At 45.5% G+C, this 25,601-nt stretch overlaps 1 protein-coding gene across 1 annotated transcript in view; it reads left to right on the top strand.

Moving 5' to 3' along the window:
• The first annotated feature begins 1,700 nt into the window (after positions 1 to 1,700).
• Positions 1,701 to 25,601, top strand: part of LOC138571342 (uncharacterized) — a 323,964-nt gene continuing 300,063 nt past the window's right edge. The window contains exon 1 of the mRNA XM_069649190.1: positions 1,701 to 1,784. The gene's annotated coding sequence lies outside the window, so the exon portion shown is untranslated. The remainder of the gene's footprint in view (positions 1,785 to 25,601) is intronic.

The following is a 25,601-nucleotide window of genomic DNA, read 5'->3' as shown; positions in this document are numbered from 1 at the left end:
ACAAGTTGTATTTGGGCGTCTTGACCTCATTTACAGATTCTTGATGAGGGCTTGGCTTATTATTATTGCCTGACAATCGTGTGATTGTGTGATGCCTTTCCATTAATGGTCATGGATTCATCCTGGTCATTGAATGTTGTTGTCCTTCTCATTAACAACAGCAATGTTTGATCGCATTCGGTGACTGAAGCCTTATTTTATCCCAGCAGATACAAAAATGGAGTTCAGCCCCATGCCTGTGCTTTCAAGCGGTCACGTGTCAAATCGTAACGCCAAACAAACCTTACGATAAATGCCTTTGTGAGAAATGTATAAAAATGTTTACAATGTTATAATAACTGTACACATTAACAGTTGTTCGACTGCAAAAACAAAATGTTTACAAAATATTATTTTTACGAAATGATGTTTGAATAAACTTTGTTTTATACTGAAATGGTGTGGAGCTAGTTCAAATTGCCTGTATACAAAAAGTGTGTAAGTATTCAGGTATCAGTTGGTGCACGTTCCTTAACAAATTGTATTTAGGGAGGGGTAATTGCCTCTGTAGCCTTTTTCCTATACTTCAAAAAGCAATACATGTATATTTTCCTGATTATATAAAGAGACAATTAAGAATCATGAACACATTTACCCTTTGAATCATCATCTGGTTGAATGCATATATTTTTGACAATTGCTTCATGAGAAGTGTTTTACTTTGGCAATGTTGCCATACATCGTGAGCACTGGAATTATAAAATGTGCTGTACAATACTCCTGTGTATTTTTCGTAACCTGCCATCTCTTGGGTTTTTTCATGTGTTAGCAATGATTGTATAGTTTATGATTTTTTACTAAATTGTTCACTTAACTTGTACTGCAAAAGGTGCCATTTCAACCCATTTTCCTGGGAAGAACCAACCTAAATCCACAATGGCAGGTTAAAGCTCCATCAATAGGCTTCATTTATCACTGCAAATCAGGGGAAATAGTAGTGCCCCTCTGCTGAAACAAACACCGTCCACCATTGAACTGAGCCCCTATGCTAGGAACTATGTGCTGCGACAATCACCACTGCTGGGCCCAGTGGTTTTATGCGTGGAGACGGCTCTTGACAGGGCTGGGCTCCATTCCTAGGCTATCTTGCTTGATACAATGTGCATCATATTTTAAATAAGGCTGCAAGGCTGCTTTTGCTGACCTTGGGACAAAGAAGACCTTACATTTATTTTTTCCAGAGATGTCATCTATGGTGTAACTGTTGAAGGTAATGCTTTCCGGAGTTATATGGCAAACAAGTTACAGAATTCATGCTTGCTTACTCCCGACTTACTGTTTTCTGTCAATTAGGAGGTTAGGAGGAATTTAGAGTTACTACTAGTAACCCTTGTGGAAATCAACCCCACAGACTTTTTTTCATTCAGATACCTTGTTATTCCAATCACAAATGCAGGTCGTGAAGCACTAATGTAATATTATGTTATATTATGACACGTTATGATACATTAAGAAGCGTTATACTGAGCCAAAGTGTGGTGGTTTCAATGCACCTTCATCAAAAAACGTAAACTGTCCTAATTGGCATGTACAATGGAATAATACAAACGTTCTGTGCTGTGCAGATGCAATTTGTTAAAGTCCAACATGTACAGTCGTTTCGAACCGTCAAACTACAACACACAGGAAATGGGCGGTGCTTGCACTCCAACAGAAACTGCTCAAACCAGAAAGAATTTGTAAGCCTTTTCTGTCATCTAAGTGGCATACCAAGCTGGCTGGCATGAAGATAGCATCGCGGAGAGGTAATGTACGCTTTGTGGTTACTTTAAATCTTCTGAATAGTGTATTCAGCAGGAAATACCTGAGTTAAAATTTCAGAGCCTTGTGGGTTATTCAGAAGGCGATGCCTGGTGCATTCAATAGAACATTCCTAAGCAGCTACTCATTCAGATCAGCGTTTTAAAAGTCGAGGTGTTAAGCAGCAGTTATGCGTGTCCAAATAATGAGGTATTCACTAGCCTTTTTCTTAGAGTTAATCCCTATATTATAGTCTGACAAAGGGGTGACTCTTGAAGAGGGAACTGTCCATCAGCAGATACCTGTTATCCGACACTTACATATTCGTTAGTATGTTTTAGAGTACAGACACAGACGTGCCATATTCCTGTGTTCGAACACTTACTGAGTGGCAGATCACTGTTTCAAACACTGGGGTATTCATCTGCACATTTCAGTGTGAGGACACTGAGGTAACTATCAGTATAGCAGAGCATGCGGTCAATGTGCTGACTGCCAGGTGCCATTGGCATAGATCAGTGTTCAGACACTGAGGTAGTTATGAACCAACTCAGTGTGCACCAACTGAGGTATTCCTTGGGATATCTTAATGTGCCGACACAGAGGTGTATATCAGCAGGCCCTGAGGTATTTATACCAGCGTGCTGTTTGTGAGGTATCCGCCAGCGTATTGGATGTTCATAAGCACATATCTGTGTGCTGGCAGTGAGGTATTCATCAGTGTGTGTCAGTGTGAATCAACACCTCTCTATGTGCAGTTAGTGAAGTAATCAGAAGCAGATCTCAGTGTGCAGTGAGGTAAGAATCAGCATATCTATGTGTGCAGAGGGGGTGGGACGGTAATCATCAGCAAATATCAGTGCAGAGACCGTCAGTGTTTAACATGGTCCGAGACCATACCTGATAAAGTGGCGCCACCCGGCATTGATACAATTTCTCTTATCAATGCGTTTGGACACTATGCCAGTTTTTGGAGTTCGGGGCACCTGCTTGGGTATTTCCTTGAAAGAACGCCTTTGTCGACTCTGGGGTTCATATATTGAAACTGTAAGACACGTTTTAACATCTTGTCCCAATATGAGTCAACATTATATCAAGGCGCATGGAAATGTTAGTCTTTATGAAAGAGATCCTCTGCCACCAATTACCTATGGCTATGGGTGAACCAGCTCTTTGCTTGGTGCTAATCTAGCAGTAACAAGTTAAATATGTCTGTGTTGATGAAATGTATGGTTGAACAAAAATATCTTTCAATGGTTTGTTTCTTATACACATGTTTTTACTCGTGCTAGTTACTGTGTACCAGTGTTTTTTTGTTACTCATATTTCTATGGCCTTTTCTAATTTTAATTGCACAACAAACATATATGTTGGTAGTGTAACAAGTTGTTTCCAACTGTATGCACTTAAATAAATAATACCATGAAAAAGGTTAGTGTTTAACAGCACATATTCCTTGCGAGACAGTGAGGTATTCACCATCATTTGTCAGTGTGCTGACCTTGAGATTTTAATCAACACATCTCAGTCGGGGTATTCATCATCATAGCTCAGTGTGTAAGGCCAGAAGGGATGCATCTACTGCGAGGAATTGCCGCCTGGCAAGGGTGCAGAGCCCTAGCTTTTTACATTGTTATTAATACATAACATTATGCAGGTGATTCATTCCCTAAAAGGGTGATCTGATAACCAGATCCCCCTTTGTCACAACTCCATGCCAAAAGCATAGCGTACTTGTGCCTTGCTGCATCAATAACCTGATTTAACTGTGTTTTGTTTTTGGGATTGGTTATAAGGGTACAGAACGGCCAAAATAAGTTCTCCTCCATATCTAGAGATCTACACATGGGATCCTGCTGAGTGTGGAAGCGTCAAATCAAAGTAATATAACAGAAAACTAAACAAGAAGATCAGTGTTCTCACTCTGGGGCTGAATCGCTCCAGTTTTTTGAATGGTAGCAGTCCTTTCTGATCCTCTGAGTGGGTCTCAATATCCAAAGGCCCACCCTCAGCATTCCCCACTTGATGCTAACTTGTTGCAGACTTTCCTGGATCCTGTACTCCAGGGAAAACATTCATCTCAGTAGAGCTGTTCAATAGCATAGCATGTGTCGAACGAAGGGTGCTTGCCTATTAAAACACAGCTGAAACATTCGGTGAAAGTCCACTTCTATGGGGTTTGGAGCATCTGCAAGCATTGCCCAGGAAAAACAGTAATTTTCAAAGGAGTAATGCGCAATGCCTTTAGCAAGGAGAATATTATGTGTTTGTTTGATTGTCCTGCATGCGATGTGTTATGCCCAGGACACCTACAAATTCAGAATACTAATGGACAATAATCGAAAACATTCCTCAGCTGCTGCGGTAATTAATAGCCAGAACCTTTCCTTTGTCATGTCTCCTTCTGAGCCCCAACAGCTACACCTGATATACATTGTACGGGTGCAGCTCAAAGGTTATCGGTAGCATGTTTGTATGTTTGTTACCCCATGAAGAAGGCTTACATGTCGGGTGGCATTACAAAGCACTGGTCAAAGGTAATTCCGTAAGATATTTGCTGCAGGGCAATTGGCCATGTTATGCGTTTCTAGTTAGTCATTGAAAGGAATAAGGCAGTGATTAATGTGTGTTCCTATATGCCCATGAATGTATTTGAATAGTGAAAATGCTATTCCTGTTAATGTTTTCCCAACATAATAATAGCTAATACTATCAAACACCCTCCCTACTTCTCACTTAGAATGTGAGACCCATGATACCATATGGATTTAATGAAATACCCCAACAACTGACAAAGGACAGTACTTTAGAAGATAGTATGGATGCAGGTACATACATGGTGGAGTGGAGAGAAATGGACAGTGAGACTACTGAGGGTTGGACAATAGTGCAAGGGCAGATATATTTATAGAACTCATACAGTGGGTTGTTTGTGAAGCAATACAACTGTGTTCACATCTGAAATCTCGCACACATCCAGCAGTCAATGCCAGTGTCCACACGGTGGCCTTTACTTTGCCACTTTGAATAGATGGTGTGGATTATATACATTATGTATATGGTCTTATTGTTTATAGCAGTTTTGTGGGGGCCCTGATGAAGGGCAATGGGCCTCTGGCTTCACTGCACTCTACTGTATTTTTCCATGTGTAGTCATATTGCCTCTGTAAATGGTGGTTTTGTTCGACCTGTGGCTCTCCAGATGTTTTAGTATAAAACTCCCATCATCCCCCACCATTGACTATGCTGGCAAGCGCTGATGGAATTTGTCTGTCCAAGTGCCTATGAAGGAGCAGTCTTCTTACCCCTGATGTTTAGTATTGTCAAGTGGTGTAATGTTTTTAGGTTTACCACAGATCTGGCACCAAACACTTGTGCTTACAGACAGTAAGATAAGTATTGTCAAGTGGTGTAACGTTTTTAGATTTGCCATAGATCTGACACCAAGCACTTGTGCTTACAGACAGTCAGAGAAAACGCATATTTAGTGGTCATTTTACATTTGTTACAAAGTTGACCTAGATCAGAAAGGAGTCTAAGGCTCTCATTAAAAGTCTGCCAGTATCCTGATGGTAATACTGCCAGGATCCCAGCAAAGGTTAATACTTTTACCTGCACCTGATCTGTCGAAATTACAAGCAGGTTACAGGTGCTGGAAATGGTAGGTTAATCCCCATTCCATAGCACTGGTAATACCGGTGGGGTGCCTGACTTAGTTCCAGATCTTGGCAAGAGGTATATCAAGCCACCCCACCAGCAAACTTATAGTTTGCCAGTCCGGGAACGTGCCAGCAAAAGGAATTACTGGCACATTAATTCTGGACCGGCAAACTAATAATGAGGCCCTGAGACTAGAAAATCCTTCATAGTGCATAGTAGGTGCCAAGGCCACAAGATGCCCACTCCACTGCACATGGGCAACATGAAAGATATGCCCCTTGTATCCAACCTATGATGATCAAGAGTACTCCATGCTGGTGCAGGGTAATCTCTAAGAATAAGCTATGCCTGAGTTTAGGCATTGTGCATGGCATTACTTATGATCATAGCCGCCACATCCCAATTGATATCACACATGTGTGAGCTCCTGTGAGTAAGCTCTGCTGTGGAAGGGAACGTATAATGAGGTAAAACAGGCTGATACAGCCACATGGCAAGGCAGACACACAGAGGACCCAGCATCTCCTTAATTCTCTTTGTGAGGGCGGGTAACACCCTCCTCCTGAGATAGCCACACAGCAGGCAGCCCAGGTATCAAAAGGACACACACATTTGGGATGAGTACCCTCACACCGGAGTGATGCATATCTAAGGGGCTTTTCTGTCAGTAGGAGGAAGGGAAGGGAGTAGGATAGATGGGAGTGCTCTGGACACTCGAAGAAGCGTTCCATCATCTTGTTTCTCGCTATCTCTACTTCCCTTTCCTGTCCCCTCCACTTCTTCTGAAGCAAAGCAGTTTGGGTGTGACATCAGCAGGGGAGAGTCCACTCCAGGCAGGAGCAGGGATTGGTCCCCTAAAGCAGACTAGTTTTAGAACAATCACCTGGGGAGTTGTGCCTTTAAAAGAAGGGCTTCACACCCCTTCAGCAGAATTCACTCAGTTCCTCAAGGATCCTTCATTGCCAAAGAGCTGTTCTGAAGTTTCTCATCTGGACTTCCTTCGGGACAGTTGCACTGTCCAAAGCCCTCAGCCAGAGTTGAAGAAGGAGCAGTCGAAGAGAGAAGGAATATCTGTACCCTAAATACTGCCAGGGAACATCAGGGGTGACCAGTGCTGTGGACCAGGATCACATATTCTGCAACAGAACTTCTGTACCAGAGGAGCAGACCCTGAAATGGAGTATCCTGTCCTTGAGTAACAGCAACCAGAGAGCCTAACCAGCCGAAGCTCCCTGTTCTACCTCACTGTACCGGTTGTTCTGTGTTCCCTGCATCCTGAACTACAGGGAAGGTGCTGGTGCTGGTATATGCATTCCTCCAACCAGCCAAACTATTTCACTGCATCTTAACGCCAGAACCTGAATCTCTGGAGGGTCATTTGCCGACTCAAACCGGGGGTTACAACCATGGCTCAGCCAAGCTAACCACTGCCTCATTACCCGCACCTCAACACACACTCAATCACCACTTCGAGGCCCATCGCCTGCCAACTCCAACTGCTGGAGCAACACTCGACGACCTTAACCAGCGGCTAAAGAAAGACTCGGCCAGGCCAACTCCGAAGTGTTCTTGGCAATTCCCCACCCTGCATCATTGAACCACCACTGCTTGACCGCACAGACCACCCGCATTCAACCCTGCTCGATGCCTTCTTGCTGTTTGTGCCTCCATGAACCTACATGCCCAAACCAGGTCTGATGTGTCAGCCCACTAAGAACTGAATACAGGTACTGTTAACACTGAACTGCCCGCACGATCCACTTGGACCCTAGAGACGGGTTAGGTAACAATCATCCCTTTGTTCTTCAAGAGATCCTTTTTATGGTAGTACCTCACCTACCATCCCTTTAGCCACACTCAGAATGCTACTTTCTTCAGTCCCTTGAATCTTCTCTGTTCTTTCCTATGGGATGTGTTTTTGCAAAGTATTAACCTTTCGTTGCACATGCAGATGGTGTGTTTAATTAAAGGCTTTATATTTTTATAGAACATTGATTGGACATTCCCTATATTTTGGATGGTGGTACTGTGTTGTTTGGGTCACTACTGGTTCACATTCACACCCCTCATGAGAGCAAAGCCTTCCCTCGGCCCACGTTATCGCAAGACGTGAAGGAGGCATATCTCTTAACGGTCACTAATTTACCTTTATGAAGCACCAGGTTTTGGTTTGTAAGCATGAGGGCTGAGTGGGCAATGTACCACTCTTCATCCTTGTACTCCTATGAAGCAGAGTCCAGTCAGTCACATCGACATGTCTCAGTTTGCAGAAATGCAGGTTCTCATCAGCATATATCTATGCTCAGACCATGGGGGATTCACCAGCATGTGTTATGTGCAGACAATGAGGTGCTAATCAGCATGTCCTTGTGTGCAGAAACCAAGAGAATCGGCACATTTCAGAGTGCAGACAGTGAGCTAATCATAACCAGGGTATCCCGTTGCTAAATCCACCACTTTTTTTTCGATTTAAACTGAGTTTCTAATGTCTATTTAATTAAATACCCAGATACATGTAAAATGTGTCATGAATGAAAGGCATTGTAATGGTGCTGCAAAGGGTAATGACTTAGCCTTTGATATAGAAAAGATAGTATTGAAGCAGCCTGTTCACGCGATGGTAATGTATGTGTCAGGTCTGTCCGTATGAGCTATTTACCTTGGCATTTTACATTTTAGATATTGAAACAAAATACATCTCAACTGTTTTAGCAGGTACTGGAGGTTCGTGTAATAATGCCCACATTATACAATTAGCAAACATATGCAACCGATCACAAAATGTCTGCGGATTCAGGCTGGTTTTCTCGTGTTTCTCTGTCCCCTCAGAAGCAGCCGTTGGATGTCCCATGCTAAAAAAAACACCCACGTCACAATGAAAAGTATATTTTTCTATGAAGCGTGTTTGTGTATTTGTTAGGCGGAAACCTGTGCAGTTCTCTCTGGGACCACTGTAAAAGATTTAGGACTACAGGTGTTTGGCAGTAAACCCACTTGGTAGCAGTCTGTACCACACAGATTCACGTGGTAGCTGTGGCTGAGCAGTCAGACTTCCCTCAAGAAGAGTTAGGCAGTATGTGGAGTATACAAGATAGGGCAATCTACACAGTAGAACAAGCAAACATGGAACAAGGCTTCGGTGTAAAGATATAAAGGTATTTATTTATAACAACACATCTATAGAAAACGCTCTGGCACTAAAACGGCAAACACTTCAATCACAATTACTATAAGAAAAAGATCAATCCCCCTAACAATAGTTCGACAAGTCTAGGTTCAACGGCATCACTTATTTGCAGACAGAGGTGTATGTTTTAACCTAGATGGCACTCTAGTATTCGTTAGGTCAGGAGAGAAAAATAAGGGAGGTTATGAAATCAACTCGGTACCAATACTTTACAGACAAATGCAAGGCAAGTAAGGCAGGGTCTACCGCAGATCACAAAGTTCAGAGGCCAGGCCCACTCGGAGAGAGGCAAGGCGATATGTCCCAAAAAGTGTCTCAGTGGAAATGCGCTTCGAGTCTTTATCGCAAATTGTTATGGAAAGATAGGACCAGTTCAGAACAAGTTAAAGAAAAGTTGGAGGCGACCCAATGGAAAGGCGAGGATTAAGGCACCTCACTCTATCCGGCAGAAAGGGAAGCCAGGCGGACACGGTACCTTGTTTGTGGAGAGACAGCACCGGTGGGGGCAGTTGTTCCTGGTGGTGGATGCACGTCGGGTCTTTGCCAAGAGTAGAGATGATCTTGTCGTCGAAGAAAAGTGAAGTCCTGTGCACCACCAGGGAAGAGACCAGCCGCAGAGTGCTCCGTCACAAGGCACCACCTTTTGGTCGCGGTACAGGGGTAGTGGCTATCCGGTTGCCGAGGTGCTCTGCACGAGCAATTCGACCACTGTGTCCTGGAGCGAAGAAAAAGCAAAGGGGACTGGTTGTTCCCACCAGTCAGGGGAAGAGACTCTCCGGCAGGGAGATCTCCTCTGTCGTCGGGAAGTGGTGAGTCGGTTCAGCAGGGCTCCACCGGAGGTGTCGTCGTTGCAGGTCGGCTCAGCTTTACCCTCGTCGGATTCTTAGGTCCTGTGGCGACTTCTGAAGATCCAGTCCCAAAAGCCCTGCTTTTATGCAGAAAACCCCCATTCATTCAGCCTAGCTGTCAATCAAAACACGCTAAGTGGTGAGCGGGGTGGCTCACCACTTGGGCCAATCACACCAGAGTGCAACCGGAGTTGGCAAGGCAACTCAGTCAGGGTGCCTAAACCCCCTCCCACACCCATTTGGTAACCCAGACAGAATGGCACCACTTTGGAGGGTCTCTGTACAGAAGCTCACCAAAAGTGGAACAAAGGGCTCAACCTTTGGTTTAGGAGTCACAGAGGCGAACACAGACGCCATTTTAAAAACCGAGTTCTGGCAGAAAATACCATCCGATAGACTTATTTAAGATAAGTAAACCGGTGGTATGTTAGAGATTAACGAGGAAAAGTATTAACCTCCAACAATGGGAAGAATCCCATAGAGTTATATTTGGGGTCGAATATAACGAGTAGTTTCCACTGCCACCAGCCAAAACTCGACGAGGGGGGACGTGACAGTGCCCCCTCGAATAACAGACCTAGGAGTAATCGAATTACCCCTACTAGCACGTCCACAATAGGGTGGTTTGTACTAGTTCTGTTAGTAAATTTAGGTCTAGTAAAGCCAATGGTGACTTTACATGCCCGGGGAGACAGTAGTCAGTCCCCGGGTATGGAGTCTATGATGGAGGTCCGCTCCAGTGCTACGGCACGGAGGGTGCGTTGTAACACACATAGCAAAACATGTGAGACCCTATGGAGTAAAAGACCCCATAGTCCATGGAACACATTGACATTCAAAGGAATTACACACATTCATGTCCAAGAGTGGGAGAAAAAGAGTCTCACTCTTGGCAGGATGGGAAAAAAACAAACTCCAGAAATCCAGAAAACCTGCTGGGGGACTCACTAGGTTAGGAAATTCAGCCTAAACAGAGAATTCTCCCTAACACTCACCCCCCCCCCCCCAGACTAAGGGACAGGAGGATTTAATCCACTCCTGGATGAATCTCATACCGCTAGTCGATGACATACATCCTAGAGAAACCATCAGCATTTTGGTGGTGACACCCTGACCTGTGCTCAATGGTGAAATCAAACCCTTGCAGGCAGATCGACCATCTCAATAGTTTTGGGTTTTCCCCTTTCATTTGCATTAACCATCTCAAGGGTTGGTGGTCAGTCTGAATGACAAAAGTAGAACCATACAAGTACGGCCTAAACTTCTTCAGAGCACACACGATAGCAAAGCACTCTCTTTCGATTGTTGCCCACCTTGTTTCAGGATCCTTCAGCTTGCGGCTGATGAAGCAAACGGGGTGCTCCCTACCCTTCCCATCCAGTTGACTGAGTACGGCACCTATTCCTACATTTGAAGCATCTGTCTGCACAATGAAGTGCTGGCGGTAATCAGGAGCTCTGAGTACTGGGGCTTGGCAAAGAGCCTTTTTCAGGTTTTCAAAAGCCTGATTGCACACCTCGTTCCATCTAACCTTTTTAGGAAATTTGGGCGAGGAGATGACATTCAGTGGAGAAGCTATGGTCCCATAGTTCTCTATGAAATTCCTGTAATACCCAGTGAGGCCTAGGAAGGCTCTCACTTGGGTTTGAGTAGTAGGTCTTGTCCAATTTTGCACAACTTCAATCTTACTGAGCAAAGGCCTTATTTCTCCACCTCTTACCTCATGTCCAAGATAGACTACCTTACTCTGTCCAATTTGGCATTTACTCGCCTTTATGGTCAGATTGGCTCGTCCAAGAGCCTGCAAAACATCTCTCAGGTGGGTTACATGTTCTTCCCAGGAATTGCTGAACACTGCAATGTCATCCAAGTATGCCATGCAGAAGTCCTCCATCCCAGTCAGAACCTGGTTTACCATCCGTTGAAACGTTGCAGGTGCATTCTTCAATCCGAAAGGCATTACCTTAAACTGGTATAAGCCAACGGGGGTAGAAAATGCAGTTTTCTCCTTGGCATGGTCTGTCAGGGCTATTTGCCAATAGCCTGACGTCAAGTCAAATGTGCTGAGGAACTTGGCGGCGCCAAGTTTATCCACCAACTCATCTGATCTTGGCAAAGGGTGGGCATCAGTCTTGGTGACTGCATTAAGAGCTCTATAATCCACGCAGAATCTAAGCTCTTTAGATCCGGCCTTTGGTACTAACACAACTGGGCTAGACCATGGACTAGTAGAGGGCTCTATTACCCCGAGATCAAGCATCTTGATGACCTCACCTTTGATGTGGGTTCGTACATTTTCTGACATTCGGTATCCTCTGCTTTTGACTGGCAGACAGTCACCAGTGAGTATGTCATGCTGACCCCAAGGGGTCAAGCCTGGCGGAAGCAAGAACAGGGAGGCAAACTGATTCAACATAGATTTGCACTGTTCTTGTTGCTCGGGTGTCAGATTTGAAGAGAGATTTACTCCTTCAATTTTTTTGTCTAAAGGTAAGCCTCTGAGGACATCCAGAAGAGCTTCACTCTCTTCTTCTTCCTCGGAGGATGCTAGAAGCAACGCTCCTACATCAGGTCTTGAGACATACGCTTTGAGTCGGTTGGTGTGGTAGACTGTCGGAGCCTCCTTGGGATTGCCCAAGTCCACCAGATAGTTCACCTCTCCGAGTTTACCCACAACTCTGAAGGGTCCCATCCATTTGTCTTGCAAGGCCCTCTGCCTTGTCGGGATCATAACGAGAACGAGCTGGTCTTGAGCAAACTCAACCATGTTAGCCTTTTGATCGTGCCAGTGCTTGACCAATGCTTGTCCAGCTTTCATTTTATCGCTTGCTTCTGTCATCATGTGCGAAATTCTCCTCCGGAGACCTATCACGTAGTCAGTCACTCTGACTGGCTTGGGGGAAGGAGCACTCTCCAACCCCTCCTTAATCAGGGCCAATGGACCTCTGACGGGATGACCATAGAGAAGCTCAAAGGGAGAATAACCTACTCCCTCCTGAGGGACTTCTCTATAAGCAAATAGAAGGCATGGCAGTAGAAGGTCCCACTTACGCTTAAGGGGTTCTTCTAAAGCACCTATCATGCTCTTCATGGTTCGGTTGAACCGTTCTACCAACCCATTTGTTTGTGGGTGATAAGCTGGTGAGAACTTGTAAGTAACTCCACAGGTTTTCCACATGGCTTTCATGTAGTGGGACATAAAGTTTGACCCCCTGTCAGAGATTACTTCCTTAGGAAACCCGACCCTAGTAAAAATACCAAGGAGGGCCTTAGCCACAGCCGGAGCTGTAACAGTCCTCATAGGAATTGCCTCAGGATACCTAGTAGCATGGTCTACTACAACAAGTATACACCTGTTGCCTGAGGAGGTTGGAGGATCAAGGGGACCAACAATGTCAATCCCTACTCTCTCAAATGAGACTCCCACAACTGGGAGAGGCACTAAAGGTGCCACATTCTTGCAGCCAACCTTACCAGAGGTCTGGCAGGTGTGGCAGCTCCTGCAGTGTTTTTCTACTTCGGCCCCCATCTTTGGCCAATAAAAGTAGAGAGAGAGCCTTTCCTTAGTCTTCTTGAAACTCAAGTGATCAGCCAAAGGAATCTCGTGGGCTAACTGCAAGAACTGTGGTCTGTTCTCTTGGGGTACTACAAGTTGTTTGTAGTCTCCAGGTGCAGACTCGGTCGGTTCACTGTAGAAGAGGCCATCTTCCCAGTGCAACCAGTATTTCCCAGGCTCTTGCCCTTCAGCCTGAGCTTCTGCCTGGTGGCGAAGACCTTCCAGAGTTGGACATTCTCTCTGTCCCTTACTGAAGTATGCCCTGCTGGGTCCACCTTCTGCCAGTAAAGACTGCAGCTCAGGTTGGTCAACAGGATCCAGATCTCCAATGAGTTCCTGGCCTTCCATTAGCTCCTCTCCAGAGTCTAATTCTACCACACAGGGTTGTACCTCCCTCTCAGCCTCAGCTGGAGGTGGAGTTACGGGTGTAACTTTGGACAACCGCGGGGAAGTCCTTGTTGGCTGTACTGAAATGCTGGCTGCTGGTTTCGGGGTAGAAGTTTTAGGTTTCCCTTTCGCTTCTGGTTTCTTCGAGACAGCGGCCGACAATTCCAGTGGAGCAGGAGTGATTTCTTTCTTCATCATCTCCTGGAGAGTACCACGCATGGTCCTCTCTCTTGCAGGTCTGGTTAGCTCCTGTAACCGTTTACTAGGAGGTCTGGGAGTATGCGATACAACTCCAAGAGTTTTCAAATCGTTACCCAACAGCACGCGTCCTGGTACCTCACTCTGTATGCTGACAGGGATCTTCACAGTCATGTTGTTACACTGGATGAGAACTGGTAATTGGGGAAGCATCTGCACAGGCCCTCCAGCTAACTTGGTGAGGCGTTTGGGTGCCTTAGCAACATCCTCAGCCTGAAAAAACGATTTATCCACCACAGTTATGCTGGCCCCAGTGTCCCCAATGGCAGGAGTCTCCTGACCATTCACCTGGACACTGTCCTTATAATACTCTTTAGTATTATCGGGGATAGAATTATAGACGTCTAAATTCTGTTGTTCCCACAACCCCAGAGACACTAAAGAAATGCTGGCTGAGACTCCAATGGGTTCATCAGCTAGCAGTAGAAAGTTTCCACTTGCCATTTGGACTTCCTCCTCTGGAGCGAAGGCTAAGGAGAAACTCTGGACCCCTGAAGGTTTACCCTTACATCTGGGATCTCCTTTCACGTGGTCATTCGAGCCACAAACAAAGCATTTACCGAATGTTTTTTGGAATGGTGGCTTGTTCTGGCCTCCTTCCGGTTTGGCACCAGAAGACACACTATTCTGCTGCGGTTTTCCTTGTGGCTTACCCTTCTGGCTTTGTTTGGGGCCCTCTTTGGAATTTGAGTTATTCGAATTCTCTTTTGAGTCTTTCTTAGGCTGTTTTCCCTCATCCTTCTTCTGAGTTGCCCCAGAATCCTTATGAGTAGCCCTGTTGGCAATCCATAAGTCAGCAGCCTTAGCCAGCTTCCGGGAATCCAATTCCCTCGAGTCAGCCAAGTGCTGTCTGAGCTCAGGAGAACAGGCATCATAAATCGACTCCAACATAAAAAGATTCTTGATACCCTCACAGTGTTCACTTTGTAACCCTTAATCCATCCCTCTAAGTTTTTCAACCCTTCACTCACCCAGGTAGCCCAAGGGGTACCATCATGCTTTTTGAGGGTTCTAAACCTCTTAAGATACTCGGAAGGGGTCTTCCCAAATCTAGCTATCAAAGCTAGTTTCACACTTTCGTAATCCGTCTTATCCGCCTCCCCCAACTCCATTACCACATCAGTCGCAACAGGGGGGAGCCTAGAGAATAACCAGGGAAGTAAATGGGCTTGTTCTGGCCTCCTTCCGGTTTGGCACCAGAAGACACACTATTCTGCTGCGGTTTTCCTTGTGGCTTACCCTTCTGGCTTTGTTTGGGGCCCTCTTTGGAATTTGAGTTATTCGAATTCTCTTTTGAGTCTTTCTTAGGCTGTTTTCCCTCATCCTTCTTCTGAGTTGCCCCAGAATCCTTATGAGTAGCCCTGTTGGCAATCCATAAGTCAGCAGCCTTAGCCAGCTTCCGGGAATCCAATTCCCTCGAGTCAGCCAAGTGCTGTCTGAGCTCAGGAGAACAGGCATCATAAATCGACTCCAAAATAAAAAGATTCTTGATACCCTCACAAGTGTTCACTTTGTAACCCTTAATCCATCCCTCTAAGTTTTTCAACCCTTCACTCACCCAGGTAGCCCAAGGGGTACCATCATGCTTTTTGAGGGTTCTAAACCTCTTAAGATACTCGGAAGGGGTCTTCCCAAATCTAGCTATCAAAGCTAGTTTCACACTTTCGTAATCCGTCTTATCCGCCTCCCCCAACTCCATTACCACATCAGTCGCAACAGGGGGGAGCCTAGAGAATAACCAGGGAAGTAAATCATTCCCGGTGATGTCCTGGAGCCCATGATTGTACTCAAACCCTTTTAACCAATTCAACACATCCAATCTCGGTTCATACATACCCACTAATTCCTTCGGCATCTGGGGTCTTTTGGTACTGGAGCTCCTAGAGGAACCAGAGGAGAGAGAAGCATTTTCCACAGACAACTTTTTCATCTCTAATTCGTGATTAAGTTCAATTTCCGAGCCTTAACTCAGCTTGCTTCTGCTCAGCCTGGGCATTCATCCGTCTGAACTCGAGCTCTTGGTTTCTTTCAGATTGAGCCAAGAACCGTTTGTATTCTAATTCAAGCTTCATTTTTTCAAGTTCAAAATAAGCAGGGTTACATGTGGGACCTGGTATGGGCCCCGTAGGTACAGCTGGTAAAGCAGGTAGAGGAGCAGGGGGGACCGTTTCGTTAGCCTCTCCTTCCTCTTCAGCCTCTTCATCACTATCGTCAGAATTACGATTTAGATCAACACCATCACTGTTATCTACATCTGCTGGAGAAGTTGGTTCCTCTGAACCAGTACCCAGACGTTGGTTTTCCAGCAATCTCGCTATCAGTTCTAACTTCTTGCCTCTCACAGAAAGATTCTCTTGCCTACAGAGAGCTTGTAAACTCTCAGTATTTTCACCTGACAAGGATTCTTGACTGTAAGCTTCCATAGTAGACATGTTTTTGAAAGTTGCTTTTTAGTGCTAAGCTTTGTGGTTAGTTATCCTAAAGTGTCGAAAAGCACTCTAAACTGTATGCTCGATACAAATCCCACCGCTGTACACCAGTGTTAGGCGGAAACCTGTGCAGTTCCCTCTGGGACCACTGCAAAATATTTAGAACTACAGGTGTTTGGCAGTAAACCCACTTGGTAGCAGTCTGTACCGCACAGATTCACTTGGTAGCTGTGGCTGAGCAGTCAGACTTCCCTCAAGAAGAGTTAGGCAGTATGTGGAGTATACAAGGTAGGGCAATCCACACAGTAGAACAAGCAAACACGGAACAAGGCTTCGGTGTAAAGATATAAAGGTATTTATTTATAACAACACATCTATAGAAAACGCTCTGGCACTAAAATGGCAAACACTTCAATCACAATTACTATAAGAAAAAGATCAATCCCCCTAACAATAGTTCGACAAGTCTAGGTTCAACGGCATCACTTATTTGCAGACAGAGGTGTATGTTTTAACCTAGATGGCACTCTAGTATTCGTTAGGTCGGGAGAGAAAAATAAGGCAGGTTATGAAATCAACTCGGTACCAATACTTTACGGACAAATGCAAGGCAAGTAAGGCAGGGTCTACCGCAGATCACAAAGTTCAGAGGCCAGGCCCACTCGGAGAGAGGCAAGGCGATATGTCCCAAAAAGTGTCTCAGTGGAAATGCGCTTTGAGTCTTTATCGCAAAATGTTATGGAAAGATTGGACCAGTTCACAACAACAAGTTAAAAAAAGCTTGGAGGCGACCAAATGGAAAGGCGAGGATTAAGACACCTCACTCTATCCGGCAGAAAGGGAAGCCAGGCGGACACGGTACCTTGTTTGTGGAGAGACAGCTCCGGCGGGGGCAGTTGTTCCTGGTGGTGGATGCACGTCGGGTCTTTGCCAAGAGTAGAGATGATCTCTCCGGCAGGGAGATCTCCTCTGTCGTCGGGAAGTGGTGAGTCGGTTCAGCAGGGCTCCACCGGAGGTGTCATTGTTGCGGGTCAGCTCAGCTTTACCCTCGTCGGATTCTTAGGTCCTGTGGCGACCTCTGAAGATCCAGTCCCAAAAGCCCTGCTTTTATGCAGAAAACCCCCATTCATTCAGCCTAGCTGTCAATCAAAACACGCTAAGTGGTGAGCGGGGTGGCTCACCACTTGGGCCAATCACACCAGAGTGCGACCGGAGTTGGCAAGGCAACTCAGTCCAGTGTCCCTAAACCCCCTCCCACACCCCCTGTGGTAACACAGACAGAATGGCACCACTTTGGAGGGTCTCTGTACAGAAGCCTGCCAAAAGTGGAACAAAGGGCTCAACCTTTGGTTTAGGAGTCACAGAGGCGAACACAGACCCCATTTTAAAAACCAAGTTCTGGCAGAAAATACCATCCGATAGACTTATTTAAGATAAGTAAACCAGTGGTATGTTAGAGATTAACGAGGAAAAGTATTAACCTCCAACAATGGAAAGAATCCCATAGAGTTATATTCGGGGTCGAACATAACGAGTAGTTTCCACTGCCACCAGCCAAAACTCGACGAGGGGGGACAGGACAGTGTCCCCTCGAATAACAGACCTAGGAGTAATCAAATTACCCCTACTAGCACGTCCACAATAGGATGGTTTGTACTAGTTCTGTTAGTAAATTTAGGTCTAGTAAAGCCAATGGTGACTTTACATGCCCGGGGAGACAGTAGTCAGTCCCCGGGTATGGAGTCTATGATGGAGGTCCGCTAGGACGCTCCAGTGCTACGGCACGGAGGGTGCATTGTAACACATATAGAAAAACATATGAGACCCTATGTAGTAAAAGACCCCATAGCCATTGGAACACATTGACATTCAAAGGAATTACACACATTCATGTCCAAGAGTGGGAGAAAAAGAGTCTCACTCTTGGCAGGATGGGAAAAGAAACAAACTCCAGAAATCCAGCAAAGCTGCTGGGGGACTCACTAGGTTAGGAAATTCAGCCTAAACAGAGAATTCTCCCTAACAGTATTCATTGAAAAATGTCAACTTCACATTGTTGTTGGCAATACCTGAAAAAGCAGCTTCGTGTACACACCTTGAAATAAAAGTTGTGTCTCTGTTACAGTACCCAGCTATAAAATAGCTATGCTTTCAAATCTGGCTGGTGTGTGTGGCATTTATTTTGTGTTTAGACTGTGAGCTCTTACAAGTGGTACACACTAACAAAAACAAACCTTAAATGGGAGTGGCAGCTAATACAGGGCAGCCTTCAAATTATATATACAAACCTGTAAATAATGTCCATCTAGTGCACAGCAGCCCGCTGTAACTCCGTAAAGCCAGTATATAATTTTCTAATTGCAGGCTCTTTGTAACAGCACTACCAGGGGTGGACTGGCCTATGGCTAACTCTGTAGATTTCCCGGTAACCCTCTGCATTCTAGGCCTCTTTTTTGTGGTAACCTATTTAATTTCCATATTTTCTCATAGGACAACGTTTGGGCTTCCTGAGAATTTGTAATATGGGGCCACCTTGAACATTATTTCCAGCGATTATTTTGGTTCCCAGTCCACCCCTGAGCACTACTGACCTGTAATAAAAAATGAGCACTTTCTACCGATGCAAGCCTGGGTTCAGAACAACCTGAGTGTTCTCTGTACGCGCCCTCCTCCCACTGCTGCTCTTCCCCCCACCTCCCCTGCCTCCCACTCCCAAACTTCAGACCCTTGACACTGCCCACCACGCTCTCCTTACCTCAAACATGGTCATCCACCCGGTACTTCAGCTCACTCAGCTCCAAAAGCTTGGCTTCCTGGTGGAACCCCGCCTTGCATTACCATGGCGACCCTGCCTGACTTTGCCCCGCCGCTGCTGCGAATGTAGCAAAGCAAGCCGTTTATTTAAAATTCTGTATTACTATTAGCACCTCTAGGGTTTCGCTCTGGGTTCTACTAGCATTACAGCAGCATTCTTTGGGCTACACCTGCCCAGTAATGGCACCAGGGCCCGGTGTTACAACATTCGCTTTACTCGAGCTTGTAACTTGGGCCCCGGACCATTACCAGCTGGTGTAGCCCACAGAACGCAGTTATAATGCTTACATCACCATTGCTCTCTAATCAGTTACTCCATCTGTATTGTGACATCACAATACCTGTTCCTAGAGCCAGCACATAGCATTATTCCAGTTGTCACTGCATCACGTAATTAAAGCAATGAGAAGCTTTGAAGATGTCTTTATTGTATAACACATGTATCTGTGACACTGTTCATTCATCAGTTGATAGGAACATGTTTGTGTGCACTGCTGAAGTTAAACTCAAGAAAACAAGAATCGATCGGCATGTTGTTATTTATATTTAAGCACAAAATGTTTTAGAAACATTTCATTAAAGTGCTTAAACTATTTTTATGCAGCATATTAGAAGATGCATATTACATGTTTTCATCCAAGCAGATTCTACATTATCATCATCATCATCGTCATCATAGTCCATGCCATAAAACTAACAAACACATACACATCACACTGTATAAAATGCAATAATAAACAATGTTAATAACCCTCAAGTAAACCACATTTCAAATACATCAAACGGTTTAAAAAGCAAAACTCATATGATGAAGTGACTAATAAAGTGCATGATTCCATGAATACCTAAATAATGAGTGACTAATAAAGTGCATGATTCCATGAATACCTAAATAATGAGTGACAAATAAAGTGCACAGTTTAGTTACATCTTACAAGGTAAAGGCACTCTAAAGTGCATTGGGCTTATCGTCTACATGTTGCAATATCCTTAACACGCTGGATCCCCATTCATAATTATTTTCGAACTAAAGTGCAAGGCAGCTCAAGAGTGGATACAAGTCAGAAGCCTCACAGTCAGGGGTCAACGCATTTGCTAATGAAAGCAAGCGTCCCCAACCAGCACGATCCTCCCCGCAATGAGAGACAATGAAGGACTCTCCCAAAATGGGAATAAGGCCAAGACAGAGTGCGGGTGAGCGTAAATGGGAGTTTATCAATCAGAATTGGGCATGCAAAGAACTCTGCAAACTCCGAGAGCGCTCTGTCTGACAATAGCAAAGACAGGCGTATATATTTACAAAAAACGTCATCAAAACCTACATACTATAGGGGGCACAAGTTCATTGGGATTGGGTGGCGACGACTAACTATAGGTGCTGCTGCGGTGTGGTTGGTCTTGGCTGGAGGACGTCACTGGTCACCCTCGTGGGTTGGGCTGGGCCTGGCAGGTCGGCTCGAGTTCATCCGGGCGGTGTTGGTGTGCCGAGGCGGCCTGTGGCAGAGATGAATGCCTTTTCTGACTTACTTGCCCTCTGCCATGCACACTGCAGTCATTCAGTCATTTACAGTTTTATTCTCTTTTAGTAAATCTTTTAATAGGTTAAATGCAACACAGGAGGAATGCACCTTGTGAGGGATCTGGAGATAATATATTGTGGCCTGGTTACTTGTGATCTGTTGACCGGGACCATAGGTCGAGGGGCTAAGCTTCGGGGACTGGGGCGGGTGGTACAGGTCTTTCTGTCTTGTTAGAAGTGATTATGGATGTTTCGCTGTGTGTTGTCAAAGTGTTGGGTGTCCTGATTGCACAGGGCCATAAGTCTGAGACAGTCCAGTGGGTTGTGGGGTTTACGAGGGGGCGCTTGAGTTTAAACTAAGGTTTACTGCTGTGCTGTAAATAATGCAGGTGGCTGGCCGCGGCCTTGGGTGCTGGAGTGGGGCTACAAGTCTTTGAAGCGACTCCAGTCGGGTCGGGGGAGGCGTGATAGCGCAGAGCGGGGCTCTGTTCTCATGTCTTGGCAGCCTTCTGAGGGAGGGAGGGGGATACATCGAGACCTTGTACGCTTTCACAAAGGTATCTCCCTCGTGCATTGCTGAATATAAGTAAAGACATCGCAAACATTTGAATACTTTCTATAATACTTATTTGAAATCACTTCGAAACATGCATTTAACCTTTGCTGGGTGCGTTTCGATTATACCCAGTTCGAGCATCATATTTGTACATTAGACTCTAGCAGCTACAGTGTTTCAGTTACATTCATATACATACGTAGTAAATGAGGTAGTGGTTAGATAAGTGGAGTACATAGAAAACAACCCGCCACTGTACGTGACGGTGGTGGCATATGAGGGGCTCAGACATTCACACATGATACGTGCACTCTCGCGCATTCTTTACATGGGTTGATAGTATAGTTGCATCCGCTTTCTCGTGTACTCTAGCAGCATTAGCTCTGGTTATGGCGCGGAACCACGTGAGGTAGGCTTCCTAGTGATACACGCAGCGAACAGATCCCTGGAGCGTTCCTTTATCATCGGCATCCACCTGCAATGGTGCGAGCTTGCCATAGCTTATATCATGGGAGCATACTTTCTCATTTTAATACCTTCTACAGGCGTTTGTATCTTGTGGAAGAAAGAAATAATGCAAGAGGTCTTGACATTAATGCATAAAGACTGTCTGCCATCTGATGACCATATTACTGTTCTTTTCATTTCCCAGGCCTACTGGCCGGGTCATGCTAGGAGCGATGATACACTGCGGGAGGTGAACTGATACAATGTTAGGGCATTACGCTAGCTCATGTCCGTTTTGTTCGTGGGAACGTGCTCGCAGTGGATCTGCCAGGGTGCTGCGGCAACAGGGATGTTCTCCAAGGGTGGGGGCCGCGCTACAGTGCGCTGAGCTCACACCATCTTTACCGGGCAAAGAATGGTTTTTGGGCCTAGCTAAATTTGTGTTGTAATCAATACATATGGGCATTCGATACGTGTGGGCAATGTCTCCAGTGGGTGAGCCCTCCACCACCTGGGCCCGGGTGGCATGAGGGAACGCCCAATGGGCCATAGCCCTCACCTGGTGAAGAAACGCAGGCGAGAGGGGTCTCCTGGACCAGCCCTCCCCTACATTTCCCCCCTTTCGTTACTAAAGTAACGAATTCTTTAACTCCTCTATCCTCCTACACTCTGCTTCGTCCATCACCGCCTCATCCCATGCAGGAGTTCCTTTGATAGGCATCCATGCTCTGCACACCCCCCTTAAACTCTCACCTCTCCTGGCGTATTCATCTGGAGTACACGTAAGATATATGCACCCACCATCTCCTTCCAAATCTACCCACACTTCCTCGTACCATTCTAGTATGCGGGGTTCTTTGATGGTGGTGTGCCAAAGCTTATCTACAATATCCTTGTCATGGTACATGGGCACCAGTTGGTACCTTGGTGTGTTGTCTTCCCCTGTTTGTACTTGTGCTTCTTGCACCGTTTTTATTGTACCGTGTGAGTTGCCCATTGTCACCATCATCATTGCACCATTTGGTACTGCGCTAGCACAGACTCGAAGACCCACCTGGCACAGGCAGAAAATCAAAAGCAGGAACACCACAGCTGGCTTCAGAAATTTCATCATTGTTCCAAGCCATGAGGGGACCCAGGAGAAGAGGTTATCGAACCATGTACTACCTTCTGCTCCGCCTTCCATCTTCATTTTTTCTCCTAGGTTATGGACTGCTTCGATCACATGGGACAGGGAGCCGTTCTCTGCGTCTTCAGAAGGTACGAAAGTGCAGCAGGCACTTCCTATTTTTCGGCAAACACCGCCGTCCATCGCCGTCAACAGGTCCAGGACATACCTGTTCTGCATGGTCATCAGTCTCAAGGCTCTTAGTTCGACCTTTATTATGTTAAAACCTTCTTCGGTGTCGTTTGCCAGCTGAATTAATTCCCAGCGGGTTATCTGGAGCCATTTTGCGTTAGCCCTTGCTTGGACACTTGATACGAGCGAGGCAAAAAATGTTTCTGCTGAGCTGAATAATCGATATTTGTCTGGGATCTGGGCCAATAGTTCTGATGATGCCTTTGATATATAGTTTGATGCTCGTCTGTTGCGGGTCAGCACCTCTTCCTTGCTTCCAGAAGACAGAACATACATTTGTGGTTCTGCAGTCGGTTGGGCCACACTCTGTGGTGTGCGTTCCTGTGTCCTTTTGTATCCATCGATGTGGCTTTCTGGTATCACCATCAGAGCTGAGTGCAGAGTGGCCATTGAGCAGCTGCCACTCCACGACGGGGGGAGGTGTAGGTATGCCTGTTTTCCACATACCCAATACGTGTCCATAAGGGCCGCAGTCCCTTTTCTTAGGTCTGGGATAGTGAGGGTTTTGTTGCACTTCTTGTTTGTCCCCATGGACGTTCTCCCCTCTCCTTTGAAACATAGTTCATAGTCTATTTCATTCTGCAACTTGAAAGGCTTTTCGATGGGCGTAACCCAGGTTAGTTTTGAAATGTGTTCTCTCCATACGGGTGTGCATGTTTCTTCTATCCATTGCAATTTCTCCGGTGCCACACCCCTCAGTGCTTCAGCTTTACACATTACTTCTTCATTCTTCCACTTGTTATCAGAAAAAAGTGTCCCTTCGATTGCAAAAAATGGTTCTCTCAGACATACAACCCCTGACGGTTTTGGGTAACACATTTTCTCGTTCTGCAGCATTTGAAAAGTCACTTCATGTGCCTGGAAGGTGTTCTTAATTCTGCATAACGTGAGATGAAGGAGACATTGGGCATCTATAATCGGCAACTCTTTGGGTAACAGTACTTTGGGTGTACCTGATGCGTGAGGGATGAGGGAGCAAACATAGCAGCTCTCGTTTGTTGTTTGTCTAGCTGTGGCACTCATGTCTGCATACCACTTATTTGTCTGGTGGGGGTGTCGTGGGTCTTCCATCTTATCTACACCTAACCCATAATACTCATCATACTTCTTCCTTCCTGCTTCCCTCTTCCGTCTATTGTTCTTATTCCTCATATTCTTCCCGATTCCCTGGGCAAGAGACAAACTAGACCCCCCTTTCTCATTCCCGCCCCCCTTCACCCAGTCATCATATAATATTTCATGTGTTTCTCTCATTCTTTGATTCTCTATGGCCGTGGGGGCAGGTTGGCTGGTGGGGGTATTATACAACCAGGATATGGCAGAGGGATTTCGGTCGTTTAAGCTGTGAGCATTGTAATTAGACATCTCAGGTGGGGACAGAGTGTTGTTTTGTCTTTCACCCTTTGGCCCTCCATCGTGTGAAATGCCAACATTGGATGACGTAGTATAGTAGCCCCACACAAGTTTAGTTCCATCCCATCTCAAAAAATCACCTTCCCTTGTAGTTGCATTGACACTTGCAGTTGTATTGGTCCCAGTAGTTGTGTTACTCCCTCCCCCCTCGTTCATCTCGATAGAGATGAACGCTATGAACCAGTATGTAACCAGACCGAATAATAATGTAAAGAACAATATAATGCAGGCAGATAGTCCACATTCATACGAATATATACATTTCGCAGTTAACCATTCTCTAATTCTAGAACATCTGTCCGTTGCAGGCCGCCCGTTAGATGCCATGGAAGCTCCTGTTTAAGATATAAAAGTGCATTGAGTACATACATGTAAACATTTCGTTGGCACCAACAGTGCCAATATACATGTGACGGGGAATGGAAGCGGGTGGGGATACGGGGAGGGGTATTCACAGACAAGGGTGTATACAAGTTCATAGTTCAGCATTCCATTTTATATATGTGTATATATGTGTATATACATATTTACACTCAACAAGATAAATGTTAAAACAAAATTTTCCCCCTTTCTTCTTCGAATTCAGTACCAGCACATACACGCAAGTTCATATTCAGTCATTCTACTCAGTTGCAGCATTTGCTGTTGTCTGTGCCTCCCCATCTACCTCCTCTTGTACGTTGCTATATGCCTTCCGTACATCGGTCAAGTGCACCCAGTACCCAGTACCTCAACCCTTTCACTTTTACCGCCGTAGGTGTGCAAAATATTACTTCATATGGGCCATGGAATCGTGGTGCATTCCACCGACGCACAAAACTTCTGACATATATCCAGTCGCCTGGCATTAGCTGTAGTTGTTGCTCCGGCTCCGTGACAGCGCCTGTTACATTTCCCTCTTCTCTAGTGAAGGGTGGGGACAATTGCTTTGCTATCACGCGCGCTGCCCTTGTCAGTTTCTTTAAATAGTCTGTGAACTCATCTCCCAATATCGCGGCGCTTCTGTGAGCGTCTGAGTGTTCGCGCAGTGGTGAGTGTGCAGTGTTCATCCGTCTCCCAGTCACGATCTCGTGCGGGGACAAATGGTGGTCTTTGCTTGGCTGGTTTCGTAACTCAAATAGCGCAAGCGGTAGGCAGTAAATCCAATTCTTTTTCAATGAGAAGCATAGTTTTGATAACCTGCCCTTCAACAATCCGTTCATCTTTTCCACTTCGCCATTACTTTGAGGATGATAAATTGAACATAATTTATGTTTTATTCCCAACAATGCAGTCACTTCCTTAATAAGCTCATTCACAAAATGAGTGCCATTGTCTGAGCGGATGACGTCACAAATTCCCCAGCGCGGGAATACCTCCCTTACTAGGAACTTGGCGGCGCTCTTGGC

Source organism: Ambystoma mexicanum, chromosome 1p, assembly GCF_040938575.1.
Source record: "Ambystoma mexicanum isolate Mex_15411 chromosome 1p, UKY_AmexF1_1, whole genome shotgun sequence".
NCBI classification, from domain to species: Eukaryota; Metazoa; Chordata; class Amphibia; order Caudata; family Ambystomatidae; genus Ambystoma; species Ambystoma mexicanum.
The sequence above is the reverse complement of the archived record's forward strand: the minus strand, read 5'-3'. Positions and strand labels throughout refer to the sequence as shown.